Source organism: Procambarus clarkii, chromosome 60 (assembly GCF_040958095.1).
Source record: "Procambarus clarkii isolate CNS0578487 chromosome 60, FALCON_Pclarkii_2.0, whole genome shotgun sequence".
In the NCBI taxonomy this organism is placed as follows: Eukaryota; Metazoa; Arthropoda; class Malacostraca; order Decapoda; family Cambaridae; genus Procambarus; species Procambarus clarkii.
Genome location: NC_091209.1, coordinates 18,529,448 through 18,541,979, shown reverse-complemented (window position 1 = coordinate 18,541,979; position 12,532 = coordinate 18,529,448). Strand labels below are relative to the sequence as shown.

Sequence of the window (12,532 nt, the reverse complement as noted above, 5' to 3'; positions counted from 1 at the left end):
TCTCTCTCTCTCTCTCTCTCTCTCTCTCTCTCTCTCTCTCTCTCTCTCTCTCTCTCTCACACGGGAACAATGGTCATGATAACTACTTACAATGACACCAGAACGAGGCCAAACGAGTGGGTGTAACAGACTCAAATGAGTCCCATCATTGTAAACATTGTAAATAACTGTAATGCGTTAATCGGAGTAGCAGCCGAAGCACACTATACACAATTTTGTAAGTACATAAGATTAAAGAGGCGACCCAGCACGTGTGGTCCAGTACAGGCGGGGACTCGGACACGGGCTCACCATAGCCCGTGCTACTTGGAACTGCTTGTTCCAAATAGCGAATCTTTAACAACAACAACAGCGGGGACTCGTCCCTGCACTTCCCTGCCTTTCCTCCCGTCCACAGTGAAGACTTAAATAAAACCTGCCGAGGAAAAGAATCAGAGAATCAGAGCCCAAGACAGTTGCAGAGACGGAGAAGGAAGGGCGGAGACGGAGAGGAGATATACAATAAACAGGGCGCTAGAGAAGGAAGAGGAGGAATAAAGATGAGGAGAGGAAGGAGAGTGAGAGGGTCAGTTATCTTGAGATATCACAAGTCCCAGGATCACAAGTCCAGCGTGCTGTCCGCTCGGCCGACCGGCTCCCTTCAAGTAAAAGTAAAGTCAAGTAAAAATGACCCTAAAAATAGGGTCAAGTAAAAATGAATCGCACTTTTAGAAGACGAAGGTGGCTAGGTGTGGGAGGTTATCTTGAGATGATTTCAGGGCTTAGTGTCCCCGCGGCCCGGTCCTCGACCAGGCCTCCTAACCCAGGAAGCAGCGCGTGACAGCTGTCTAACTCCCAGATACCTGTTTACTGCTAGGTAACAGGGGCATCAGAGTGAGAAAAACTCAGCCCATTGTTTCTCGCAGGCGCCCGGGATCGAACCCGGGACCACAGGATCACGTGTCCATTGTTCTGTCCGCTCAGCCACCGGTTGGGTGTGGCGTGGTGTGGGGGAGGGTGTGACATGGAGGGTGTGGACTAGTGTGACACACAGGGAACAATGGTGGAAGAGAGAGTTAAGAGTGAATATCATCACTTTCCACCCCAGATCCTGCGGGCTCACCATAGCCCGTGCTACTTGGAACTCTGTTCCAGGTAGCGAATCTTTAACAACAACAACAACACCCCAGTTGATCTGTAAACACACCTTCACTACCGTCGCCAGGTAACCTCAGTACAGAAAAATAAACTAACTTTGCGAAAAAAATGGATAAAAACAGGACAAATTAAGAATTTATACGAATCAGGATAAAAAAAGGGGTTTTCCTCCAATATGTCGTTCAGTGGTGCAACAAACTGGGTGAAGATGCTACCCCAGGTTGTCCCCCCCCCTCCCAATACACAACAATGCAAAACCAATTTGTTTGTTGCCCGTGGCGGGGGGGGGGGGCGCGGCAACCCGACACCAATTACACCCGACTCAAAAATGAACGGAAAACTGGTGGAATGTTCAATTGATGTTTGTGGTGTTCAGACCACGGTGTGTTGATGTTTGCGGTGTTCAGACCACGGTGTGTTGATGTTTGTGGTGTTCAGACCACGGTGTGTTGATGTTTGTGGTGTTCAGACCACGGTGTGTTGATGTTTGTGGTGTTCAGACCACGGTGTGTTGATGTTTGTGGTGTTCAGACCACGGTGTGTTGATGTTTGTGGTGTTCAGACCACGGTGTGTTGATGTTTGTGGTGTTCAGACCACGGTGTGTTGATGTTTGTGGTGTTCAGATCACGCTTTGTGAAGATGTTTGGGTGCTCAGATCACGCTTTGTGAAGATGTTTGGGTGCTCAGATCACGCTTTGGGAAGATGGGACATTTCCTCTGTGTTTGTTTCTGAAACTTCCACCATCATAGATCTACATGTTTCGCACCATCATCGGAAGTCTCTTGCATCCCAGTCTGTCTCAAGGATTGAAATCGCTAGTATTTTGGCTTTAGTCTCTTGGTTGCTGCTTGTATTCTATGAATTCTATGACAACTATTTCCTCCTCATGTATATGAACACGACCCCTATTTTCTCCCCCTATTATGACTACCGGTGAAATTGTTGAATGGGTCTTTCACCCTCCGTTTCTCTCCCCAGGCACCAGTCTTCAACTGGGAGCCTTCCTGCCTCGCTTCCTGCCCCATCTCCCTCGCTCGTAATTGTTGCTCCAGCCCCATAAAGGCAGGATCAGACACTCCCTCCTTCTCCACCCTCCCAAATGAACGGCAAAACTTGCAATTTTCTCCACACCCGCTGTCGGTGGTTTGAGTGAGGGGTCGTGGGGGGTTTGAGTGAGGGGTCGTGGGGGGTTTGAGTGAGGGGTCGTCGGTGGTTTGAGTGAGGGGTCGTGGGGGGTTTGAGTGAGGGGTCGTGTGTGGTTTGAGTGAGGGGTCGTCGGTGGTTTGAGTGAGGGGTCGTCGGTGGTTTGAGTGAGGGGTCGTGTCTGGTTTGAGTGAGGGGTGGCCTCACTCAAGGTGACCTACAAGATGACCTAGACAGACTGAATGAATGGTCCAACAAATGGCTGCTAAAGTTCAACCCGAGTAAATGCAAAGTAATGAAACTAGGCGGTGGAAACAGGAAGCCAGACACAGGATACAGAATAGTAGATGAAGTACTTAATGAAACAGACAGAGAGAAAGATCTAGTTGATATCACACCAAACCTGTCTCCTGAAGCCCACATTAAAAAAAATACGTCTGCTTTATATGCGAGGCTGGCTAACATCAGAACAGCCTTGAGGAACCTGTGTAAGGAATCATTCAGAATCTTGTATACCACATATGTAAGACCAATCCTGGAGTATGCGGCCCCAGCATGGAGCCCGTACCTTGTCAAGCACAAGACGAAGCTGGAAAAGGTTCAGAGGTATGCCACTAGACTAGTCCCAGAACTAAGAGGCATGAGATACGAGGAACGGCTGCGGGAAATGCACCTCACGACACTGGAAAACAGAAGAGTAAGGGGAGACATGATCACTACCTACAAAATCGTCAGGAGAATTAACAGGATAGACAAGGATAAATTGTTTAACACTGGTGGTACGCGAACAAGGGGACACAGGTGGAAACCGAGTACCCAAATGAGCCACAGAGACGCCAGAAAGAATTTTTTCAGTGTCAGAATAGTTAGTAAATGGAATACACTAGGAAGTGATGTAGTGGAGGCTGACTCCATACACAGTTTCAAATGTAGATATGATAGAGCCCAGTAGGCTCAGGAACCTGTATACCAGTTGATTGACGGTTGAGAGGCGGGACCAGAGAGGCAGAGCTCAACCCCCGCAAGCACAACTAGGTGAGTACACACACACACACACATACACTCTCTCTCACACACACACACACACACACACACACACACACACACATACACACACACACACACTCACACACACTTTGATTGAAGCCTTTGATACAGTACCGCACATGAGACTGCTGTTCAAGCTCGAGAGGCAGGCGGGGGTGGGGGGAAAGGTCCTAGAATGGATAAGGAACTACCTAACAGGAAGGAGCCAAAGAGTTACGGTAAGGGGCGAGAAGTCGGACTGGCGAACAGTAACAAGTGGAGTACCACAAGGATCGGTGCTGGGACCAATTCTATTTCTTGTATATGTTAACGACATGTTTACAGGCGTAGAGTCCTACATGTCGATGTTTGCGGATGATGCAAAGTTGATGAGAAGAGTTGTGACAGATGAGGATTGCAGGATCCTCCAAGAGGACCTGAACAGATTGCAGAGATGGTCAGAGAAATGGCTACTAGAATTCAACACGAGCAAATGTAAAGTTATGGAAATGGGACTAGGAGATAGGAGACCAAAGGGACAGTACACAATGAAGGGGAACAGCCTACCTGTAACGACGCGTGAAAGAGACCTGGGGGTGGACGTAACACCTAATCTATCTCCTGAGGCACATATTAATAGGATAACGACAGCAGCGTACTCTACACTGGCAAAAGTTAGAACATCATTCAGAAACCTAAGTAAGGAGGCATTTAGGGCGCTTTACACTGCCTACGTAAGGCCAGTCTTAGAGTATGCCGCCTCATCATGGAGTCCCCATCTGAAGAAGCATATAATGAAACTGGAAAAGGTTCAGAGGTTTGCAACGAGACTCGTCCCAGAGCTACGAGGGATGGGGTATGAAGAGCGCCTGAGGGAACTGTGCCTTACGACACTAGAAAGAAGAAGGGAGAGGGGGGACATGATAGGAACGTATAAGATACTCAGAGGAATTGACAGAGTGGACATAGACGAAATGTTCACACGGAATAGTAACAGAACGAGAGGACATGGATGGAAGCTTGAAACTCAGATGAGTCACAGAGATGTTAGGAAGTTTTCTTTTAGCGTGAGAGTAGTGGGGAAATGGAATGCACTTCAGGAACAGGTTGTGGAAGCAAATACTATTCATAATTTTAAAACCAGGTATGATAGGGAAATAGGACAGGAGTCATTGCTGTAAACAACCGATGCTCGAAAGGCGGGATCCAAGAGTCAATGCTCGATCCTGCAGACACAACTAGGTGAGTACAACTAGGTGAGTACACACACACCACTCACACACACACACACACACACACACACGCACACACCACACACACACACCACACACACACACACACACACACACACACACACACACACACCACACACACACACACACACACACACACACACCACACACACACACACACACACACACACACACACACACACCACACACATACACACACACACGCACACTTGAGGCAGCCCCATCACTGGTGTGATCATGCCTGCGTTATTCTTAATATGACCTCCAGTGCTGGGAATTAGGGTGTGAAATGTGGGAGATGGTGGTGAAAGGCTGAATTAGCTGTGAAGGAAGCGGGGGGCATCAGTCTGAAATTAGACTTGAAGGGATTGAAAGAGGTTATTCATGGTTGTCTGATGAAATATTGTATGGAGTGTTGGTGGAGGCTGAAGGTGTGAGTGTATAAGGGGGGGGAGAGCTGGTGTATATATATATATATGTCGTACCTAGTAGCCAGAACGCACTTCTCAGCCTACTATGTAAGGCCCGATTTTCCTAATAAGCCAAGTTTTCATGAATTAATGTTTTCTCGACTACGTAACCTACCTAACCTAACCTAACCTAACTTTTTCGGCTACCTAACCCAACCTAACCTATAAAGATAGGTTAGGTTAGGTTAGGTAGGGTTGGTTAGGTTCGGTCATATATCTACGTTAATTTTAACTCCAATAAAAAAAAAATTGACCTCATACATAATGAAATGGGTAGCTTTATCATTTCATAAGAAAAAAATTAGAGAAAATATATTAATTCAGTAAAACTTGGCTTATTAGGCAAATCGGGCCTTGCATAGTTGGCTGAGAAGTGCGTTCTGGCTACTAGGTACGACATATATATATATATATATATATATATATATATATATATATATATATATATATATATATATATATATATATATATTGTGACAATAATCTCCTTCAAGAGATTGAGCCTGCTCTTCCCTTCATAATTACGTCGTCACAATTATATAAAAGACTATGGAAGAAATGTCAAACAACGACAACAACACCAGCACCAGCAAGGCTTGCCAGGGTGAGCAGAAACGTATGCATCCAGCCACCTGTTCGAACTCCAACCACCAAACTACCCGTTGATCGCTACGGCTCCGCTGATTGGTCGCCGGTCTGGCTGCACCTGCACTCGCCCCCAATACTACCTGATGTCTGGGGTCGCCCCAACATCAGTCCTCAGAATGTTCCGTGCTTTCGTAGCCAGCACTCCTCCCAGCTAGACGTTAGCGTGTACTGAGAGAGGTGGTGGCTTTAAGCCAATATTCCAGCACCTCCCACTTACTGTTGTATTGCACTTCTTGTTATTTTGCCTTAACGTAACTTTTCATTGTGTCATTTAAGTATTCTTATTATTTTGATTGATTGATTTTATTATACATATTTGTCTGTCCATATTTTCATGTTTTGATTTATTTAACGTAATTAAAATTTCATTGTTAAAGTTTTACTTGTGTTTTGTGTGTCTTCTCCTTACCTTACCACAGACGAAGTTCCAGTTTTTCTATTTTTTTTTATAACTATGTGACGAGGCCATACCCCTAGCCTTAAACAGCCGAACACCAACGCGTTACCGTCACAAGTTATATGGGGGCCTGTCCTAGGAGCTTCACTCAGGTACTGGTGCCAAGTGGTAATTTATGGTAAGCGTATTTAACTTTGTTAACGTAGCTTTACTATTTTTCATTCAATTTCATTTTTTATAAGGTGCGGTGTATTGTGCATTACGAGAGTAACATATAGTGAAGGTGAGACAACTTTGGATTACGTGGTGACTGTAGGCCTCAGTCATACTCTTAATTGGTCATCTCTCCCTCCATGTTATTACTCGTATTTACCATCTATGTCCCTTGAATATTTCTCATTCTGACAGATCATCATATTGGTACCCTGGTACTGTGGTCTGCCCCGGGTCAAGAGTACCCAATCTTCTGCAATCTGACTGTAGGAGGACAAAGAGGGCCATAGTTCCTCTAGCTCGAACTTTAGTTGCTGAATTGGGACCTCAGCAGCAGTTCTCGTCACCAGTTGACACCTCGCACCCCTACACGTCAGTCAGAGATGATGATACATACAACGGTAGGGAATTAGCTTATTTTTTCAGAGCACAAAAGTTCGCTAATTCTGTAAGTATCATATTAAATTCAGTGGGAAAAACTTGCTTTATGTCCTATAGAGACTTGGCAAGGTATGCCTACATCCTTGGACTACCAATTTTACTTTTGAAGCATTTAACTGTTTCATTTGTTTTCGAAACTTTGTTTCATTTGTTAGTAGGATTTTCTTGCCCTTATTCTCTTACATGAGTACCGGGTACAAGATTTCCTGCGCCCTTGATTTAATTTAATATCTTTCACTTAACGTTAATTGTTAAAGATCACACAGGATAGGTACCAGTTGCCACGTTGTCCTGTTTCTGACATTTCATTATTGAACATTCGTGTACCTTTATTTGCTAATTTCACCATGTTTCGTCTCCAAACTTTCCGTGCAAATCCAGCAGGTGAAATAGGGACTTTAAGTCGTGCCAAGAGGACTGAACTACAAACTCTTGCACATGAGTATCAACTAGAAGTTCCCTATCAAGCCAACAAAAATGACCTACACAACCTGTTGCTGGATTACTATTTAGAGCAAGGTAAGATAGACTCTGAAACTCATGAAACTTACTATATTGCAGATAAAACTGACTTGGCAACGATGAAACTTAAACTAGAGCTGGCTAAGATTGAACGTGAGCAGCAAAAGGAAGCCCGCGAACAGCAAAGGGAAGCCCTCGAACAACAAGAACGAGCTGCTGCCATACGAAGAGAAGAACAAGAACGCGAAGCTGCTTTGAGGAGGGAAGAACAAGAACGAGAAATCACCCTCAGAGAACGTGAAGCTGCTTTGAGGAGAGAAGAACACGAACGTGAGGTCGCATTACTCCGTGAACGTGAACGAGTACAGCTTGAAACACTCCAGGAGCGGGAACGCTTACAGCTTGAAACCAAACAACGCGAGTTGGAAATACAACGCGAACATGACAAGCAACAAGCGACTCTGGCTCTAGAGTGTCGTCAACGTGAAATCGCCTTGGAAACTTCACACTTCACTCAACGCCAACAAGCTACTGCCAATCTTCCCGTCAGTTTTAATATATCACATGCAAGTAAGTTAATGCCATCCTTTGTAGAAGCAGAAGTTGATGTGTTCTTTACCACCTTTGAAACCCTTGCTAATCAACTCGGTTGGCCTGTCGACCAATGGGCCACACTTCTCAGAGTCCATCTTACAGGTAGAGCTGCAGTCACACTCAGTACTTTGGCGTCTGAGAATGACTACTACACTCTGAAACAAGCAGTGTTAGACGCCTACCTACTTTCCACCGAAAGTTATAGAAGGAAATTCCGTGACCACCTGAAGGCAAGTACCACTACCTTCCTCGAGTTTGCTAACACGAAACGGAGGTATTTCATGAAATGGCTGGAAGCAGCACATGTCTCTACTTTTACAGAACTCGTGAACCTGATGCTTGTTGAAGAATTCTTGAGACGTGTGCCGCCTCCTGTCCGCCTCTACTTAGCAGATAAAGAAGAAACCGACTACCTGAAGTGTGCTAAGTCGGCTGACACTTACAGCCTCATCCACCGGCTGACACCTGAACCATCCTCCAGTAAGAAGTCGTGGTACAGTTACGAGAAGGTGAGCCCCGATCAAGCTGGTTCACAACTGTACTGCAAATATTGTAGACTCTATGGACATACCATAGACAAGTGTGGTAAGTCTCAATACAAGGGAACCACTGACCAACAACGACCCAAACCAACTCCTCCTAAGTCCGGTAAGCCTGTGATGAATGTTGGTGTTGATGTTAATGATCTTTCTCTTTTCAGTAACCACCTGTATACTGGAACTGTCTCTGCCAACGGTTCAAATCCGGAGGGACGTTTCAAATTGAAGATCTTGAGGGACACAGCGGCTCTACAATCGATCATCTTGAAGTCGGCTGTGCCCAACATAGTCTACACCGGGGAAACAGTCTTCATCACTGACCTCACTGCTACCACTCCATACCCTCTCGCCAGAGTCCACCTGAATTGTCCCTACGTGAACGGGGAAGTCCAAGTCGCCGTCAGGGAAAAGCCTTTTCCCATGCCTGGAGTGCAACTTCTCCTAGGCAACGACTTGGCAGAAGACCTGCAACCGACCAACCTGATCGTCATGGACAAACCCCAGGTGTGTAACTCTGTGCCCATAAATCCTATTCTCGAGTATGTTCCAGCAGAGGTTCAAGAGAGTGATGAAGTTTCTCCTCCGGTTCTCGTGACCACCCGTGCACAAGCCGCACGTCCACAGCCAGCTGACTCTACTGCTACCGCTGTCCCTCAAGACCCTCAGAAACTACCCCCGCATCTGACCAAGTTGGAGTTCCGTAAGTTGCAGAGGGAAGATCTTACTTTAACACCATTGTTTTTCCAGGCTGAGACTCAACCCGACAGTATTCCTGGGTTCTTCCTAGAGAACGACTTGCTCTACCGCAGATATAGACCCAGTAAACTGAAGGAGGAGGACGATTGGGCCAACACCGAACAACTTGTGATTCCCACCAGCCTGCGGCCCACTATTCTACACCTGGCCCATGGAGCATTCTCCCACTACGGCTTCAACAAGACTTACCATGGGATTCGCCAAGACTACTACTGGCCAGGTATGGTAAACAACGTCAAACAGTACGTAAAACAGTGTCATACATGTCAGATGGCAGGCAAACCGAACGTCTCCATTCCCAGAGCACCACTGATTCCCATACAGGTGCCTGCGGAACCTTTCCACAGACTCATAATAGACTGTGTTGGTCCTTTACCTCGGACCAGTTCAGGTAACGCCTACATCCTAACCATCCTGTGTCCTACCACCAGATTTCCCATAGCAGTTCCAGTGAAGAACATCACGGCTGCTACGGTTATCAAACATCTATTGAAGATCTTCACTCAATACGGATTTCCCAGGGAGATTCAAAGTGACTGTGGCACCAACTTCACCAGTGATCTCTTCAAAAGGACACTGGAGGAGTTCAACATCAAACAGGTATTGTCCAGCCCCTATCATCCTGCTTCACAGGGTTCTCTTGAACGTAGTCATCAGACCATCAAAGCACTCTTGAAAAAGTTTTGTAGTGAAACCTCGAAGGATTGGGATAAGCAGATTGACCTAATAATGTGTATTTTCAGAAGTCTCCCCAATGAGTCCCTAGGAGTATCTCCTTATGAGATGCTCTACGGCCGTAAGTGCCGTACTCCCCTTAAGGCTTTCAAAGACTCTCTCAGAGATGCCACCTTCAGTGAGCATCAGAATGTGCCCCAGTTTCTTCAAAACCTTCAACACATTCTGGAGAGAGTCCACCGCTTTGCCCATGATAATCTATTGAAAGCCCAGGTGAGAATGAAGACTCATTACGACCAGACCAGCAAAGTAAGAAAATTCAAGCCGGGAGACTTCGTCCTTGCTTATTTCCCTATCCCAGGTTCACCTTTACAAAACAGATTTTCAGGACCCTACTGCGTCAAAGAGTGCAGGAATAATAATAATTATGTGATAGAGACTCCAGATAGGCGGCGGAAGACCCAGCTGTGCCACGTCAACCTCCTGAAGCAATATAATGGTACTCCTCCCACTGTCTTGACTAATTATTCCACATTCACAGAACCCTACATCCACAGTGAGACCTTCCCAGCTTCTCCTCCCGAAAGCACTGACAAGGAGTCAGCGCTTTCTAATTCCGAAATCCTTAATGATCTTCCCAAATACTTTCAGGATAATCATAGTGCACCTCTCGTCAAGATCTTCAGAGAACATCAAGAGTTGTTCAGAGATGATCCCCAAGAGTGTAATGTTACCCAGCACGACATCCAACTGCTCCCCGACACCCGGCCGATTCGTCAACCCTTCTACCGAATCAGCCCGAGCAAGAAGGAAGTCATGCGTGCTGAGGTGCAATACCTCTTGGATCATGGACTGGCTACACCTTGTGAGTCCCCCTGGGCCTCGCCTTGTATCTTGGTGCCCAAACCCCAAGGTAAGGTGCGGTTGTGCACTGACTATCGAAAACTGAACTCTGTCACTGTCAAGGATGCTTACCCCTTGCCAAGGATAGATGACATCCTTGATGCCATTGGTAGTGCCCAGTACTTGTCCCAAGTGGACTTGCTTAAGGGGTACTATCAAGTGTGTCTAACGGAGCGCGCTAAAGAGATATCTGCCTTCATCACTCCTTTTGGACTTTTCAGATATGAACGCCTTCCTTTCGGACTATGTAATGCCCCGGCCACCTTTCAAAGAGCTGTCAACCGTGTCATCCAGGGCTTGGATAACACATACGCCTACCTGGACGATATCGTCGTAGCCTCCAACTCCTGGAGTGAACATCTGCTCCAGCTGCGACGTCTGTTCTCCAAGCTCCTGACAGCCGGCCTCACCATCAACCTGGGCAAGTCCACTTTCGCGAAAGGTAAAGTGCGTTATCTGGGTCATGTTATTGGGAGTGGCAGCATAGCTCCGTTAGACTCACACACTCAAGCCATCCTACAGTATCCACAGCCTACCACCAGGAAGCAGCTCCTGCGCTTCCTTGGTCTTGCCTCTTACTACCGTAGGTTTGTGAGGAATTTCAGTACAGTCGCCACACCTCTAATTCTATTAACCAGTCCCAAGCAACGGTATAATTGGACCATGCAGCAAACCGTTGCTTTCGAACAACTCAAATTCCTCCTCTGTTCTAACCCCATTCTCGCCTCTCCAGATATCACCAAGCCTTTCGTCCTTCATGTCGACGCCAGTGGTACCGGCGTTGGTGGTGTCCTGATGCAACAACGAGGCGAGGAGGTTCTACCTGTCAGCTACTACAGCTACAAACTGAAACCACACCAGAGGAACTACAGCACTATTGAAAAGGAGCTACTATCCATCGTCCTGAACCTCCAACACTTCGCTCCGTACCTACAAGGCGCCAGGTCTACCACCATCTTCTCAGACCACAACCCTCTCCGCTTCCTACATCAAGCCCAATTCACCAACCAGCGTCTTCTACGATGGGCTCTGTATTTACAAGACTTCAACCTGGAGATCCGCTATATCAAGGGTTCTGACAACACCATAGCCGATGCCCTCTCCAGAGTTTATGAAGTAGAAGCGACACCATCCATTACTCCACCAAATAACGACGTACTTCTTCCAGAACCGCAGGCTTCGGGGGAGAGTTGTGACAATAATCTCCTTCAAGAGATTGAGCCTGCTCTTCCCTTCATAATTACGTCGTCACAATTATATAAAAGACTATGGAAGAAATGTCAAACAACGACAACAACACCAGCACCAGCAAGGCTTGCCAGGGTGAGCAGAAACGTATGCATCCAGCCACCTGTTCGAACTCCAACCACCAAACTACCCGTTGATCGCTACGGCTCCGCTGATTGGTCGCCGGTCTGGCTGCACCTGCACTCGCCCCCAATACTACCTGATGTCTGGGGTCGCCCCAACATCAGTCCTCAGAATGTTCCGTGCTTTCGTAGCCAGCACTCCTCCCAGCTAGACGTTAGCGTGTACTGAGAGAGGTGGTGGCTTTAAGCCAATATTCCAGCACCTCCCACTTACTGTTGTATTGCACTTCTTGTTATTTTGCCTTAACGTAACTTTTCATTGTGTCATTTAAGTATTCTTATTATTTTGATTGATTGATTTTATTATACATATTTGTCTGTCCATATTTTCATGTTTTGATTTATTTAACGTAATTAAAATTTCATTGTTAAAGTTTTACTTGTGTTTTGTGTGTCTTCTCCTTACCTTACCACAGACGAAGTTCCAGTTTTTCTATTTTTTTTTTATAACTATGTGACGAGGCCATACCCCTAGCCTTAAACAGCCGAACACCAACGCGTTA

The 12,532-nt window shown here is 46.3% G+C and overlaps 1 protein-coding gene across 1 annotated transcript in view; it reads left to right on the top strand.

Moving 5' to 3' along the window:
• The window catches only part of cac (calcium voltage-gated channel subunit cacophony), a 749,704-nt gene that overhangs the window by 43,446 nt on the left and 693,726 nt on the right, over positions 1–12,532 (top strand). The gene's annotated exons all lie outside the window — the stretch shown is intronic.